Consider the following 3,274-nt stretch of genomic DNA (forward strand, 5'->3'; position numbering starts at 1 on the left):
ACTTGCAAAATGCAGTTATAATTTTTAACAGCAAAATCTCAATTTAGCTTGCGCCTAAGTTATAACACATATTTGAGTTTGCTAACATTAGCAATAACGTCAGCTAGTTCAAGGTGTATGCATAGGCTAAGCTTTACACTAGCTGCACATATTTCCCGTATTTAAGAAAGATTAAACGTGGACACCTGCAAGTGATGCACGGGCATCATCTCGCTGTTTCCTCTTTTTTCTTTTTTCTGCTCCTGACTCCTGTTGCCTTTTCATTTCCAAAAATGTCGAGTAATCCAAAAGACCACTGACAGCAAGGGCACCCACAGGGCGCTTGGGACGCAGATTGTGCAGATTGTGTTTTCGTTTGTGTTTGTGTGAGTGGGGAGGGGAGGGGGGGAGGGGAGAGGGGGGCACCATCGGTACCTTTGAGTAGTATGCCTAAAAAGTGCCTCATATTTCTATAGTCTACTGAAATAATTTTGGCCTTATAATTATTATGACGATTTTTCATTAGGCTATTTTTGGTGGTGCCCCCTCGACACTTGGTGCCCTACGCACAGCGCGTAATGCGCGTTATGGGAGCGGCGGCACTGATAGCAACATTGCCCATTCTGAGACTAGGCCCACGCATGCTAACCAGTTAAATGGATGCACTCTGTTCTGGGATCCTTGCCTTGACCATCCTTATTATTTCTTTAATAATCTTAGGTAATGATCATTTGTTATTTTAGCATTAGATCACATTTTTTGGGACATGTAGTAAATTATTTATAGAACCTTGGGGACTGCTTTAGAAATATGTTTGTATCAACTGCTATAGGCTTATGACTTCTGGGTTCCCCAACGTCTAATGGAGAACTAGTGTATTTTTTTCTATAATGTTTAAAATGTATCCCCAAAACCTAATAATCTTGGGTCCTTGCCAGATTTGGGAATAACAGTTATAATACCTTGATTCATAGTGGAAGGACATGCCATAATGTTAAGGTATGAACATTTGTTATTTCTGTTGAGCGATTTTCCAACATGAATAGAAGATTCATATAAGAAATTCCCATTTAGAAACGTAGAACAATTCGCTATATGCATGGAACGTTACTTGGAACTTCTGCAAAAATACAATCCAGCTCATAAATTTCCGGTGCGACGTCACTTGTTGTTGTGGCAGCATATACATATTTGTGAGGTAACATAGCTATAAAAAAGATTGTGTAAATAGCCTATTGTAGGCTATACCAATAGTTTTAATATAGTTGTATTAGTTAGGCCTAGCCTAGCAGTCATTTACTGTAAAAAAAAACAAGTAAAAGATGAAAAGGTTTACATTTCAAAGCTGTGAGGGGACAGCTGAGCACTGTTGCGTCCCTCAGTGTTCATCCTCAACCACATTCAATTCGTTTTGCAGGCTCTGACAGGGACATCTGTTTCTACACAAGGTATGTAGACCTACCTTTTTAATAGCCTTAATATAATAGCTCTTGTCCTGTCCTTATTGCGTGTCCCTTTGCCCAACTTGACAGACAACTAACAGCTTCAACAAATATCAGACGCAGAAGTAAAGTTCAGGCTTTTTACTTTATCCTCAATACAATAACGTGAAATCATTTTTGTAAAACTCAAATTTAACATAAAATTCACATCCCAAAATGTCTGCTAATGTAAGAAATATATGCATGACATTTCTACTATTTTCAGGTTTTCGTCTTATGACCACCTAATGCGGTTCTGGCAGCTCATTGAACCTTCGCTGCAATTTATGGTTCGAGTCACCAGAGCAAGAACAGGAGAGACTGACTCTGCAAAGCAAAGTGCTGCCATGGTATGTTAACACAATTTAGTTGTGTGATTTTATCACGTAACCATAAGCAGTCATTCATTTCACAGTAATGGCCTATTCTATATTATGTTGTAGGAATATACAGCAAATGTAAAAACATTTAAAAAATATTTCTCATACAGTGGGGCAAAAAAGTATTTAGTCAGCCACCAATTGTGCAAGTTCTCCCATTTTTATCATAGGTATACCTCAACTAGAAAATCACATTGTAGGATTTTTAAAGAATTTATTTTCTAATTATTGTGGAAAATAAGTATTTGGTCAATAACAAAAGTTCATCTCAATACTTTGTTATATACCCTTTGTTGGCAAAGACAGAGGTCAAACGTTTTCTGTAAGTCTTCACCAGGTTTCCACACACTGTTGCTGGTATTTTGGCCCATTCCTCCATGCAGATCTCTAAAGCAGTGATGTTTTGGGGCTGTCGCTGGGCAACACGGACTTTCAACTCCCTCCAAAGATTTTCTATGGGGTTGAGATCTGGAGACTGGCTAGGCCACTCCAGGACCTTGAAATGCTTCTTACGAAGCCACTCCTTCGTTGCCCTGGCGGTGTGTTTTGGATCATTGTCATGCTGAAAGACCCAGCCACGCTTCATCTTCAGTGCCCTTGCTGATGGAAGGAGGTTTTCACTCAAAATCTCACGATACATGGCCCCATTCATTCTTTCCTTTACACGGATCAGTCGTCCCGGTCCCTTTGCAGAAAAACAGCCCCAAAGCATGATGTTTCCACCCCCATGCTTCACAGTAGGTATGGTGTTCTTTGGATGCAACTCTGCATTCTTTGTCCTCCAAACACGACGAGTTGAGTTTTTACCAAAAAGTTCTATTTTGGTTTCATCTGACCATATGACATTCTCCCAATCCTCTTCTGGATCATCCAAATGCCCTCTAGCAAACTTCAGACGGGCCTGGACATGTACTGGCTTAAGCAGGGGGACACGTCTGGAACTGCAGGATTTAAGTCCCTGGCGGCGTAGTGTGTTACTGATGGTAGCCTCTGTTACTTTGGTCCCAGCTCTCTGCAGGTCATTCACTAGTTCCCCCCGTGTGGTTCTGGGATTTTTGCTCACCGTTCTTGTGATCATTTTGACCCCACGGGGTGAGATCTTGCGTGGAGCCCCAGATCCAGGGAGATTAGCAGTGGTCTTGAATGTCTTCCATTTTCTAATAATTGCTCCCACAGTTGATTTCTTCACACCAAGCTGCTTACCTATTGCAGATTCAGTTTTCCCAGCCTGGTGCTGGTCTACAATTTTGTCTCTGGTCTCCTTTGACAGCTCTTTGGTCTTGGCCATAGTGGAGTTTGGAGTATGACTGTTTGAGGTTGTGGACAGGTGTCTTTTATACTGATAACGAGTTCAAAAAGGTGCCATTAATACAGGTAACGAGTGGAGGACAGAGGAGCCTCTTAAAGAAGAAGTTACAGGTCTGGGAGAGCCAG

This window comes from Eleginops maclovinus, chromosome 10 (assembly GCF_036324505.1).
Source record: "Eleginops maclovinus isolate JMC-PN-2008 ecotype Puerto Natales chromosome 10, JC_Emac_rtc_rv5, whole genome shotgun sequence".
Lineage (NCBI taxonomy): Eukaryota > Metazoa > Chordata > Actinopteri > Perciformes > Eleginopidae > Eleginops > Eleginops maclovinus.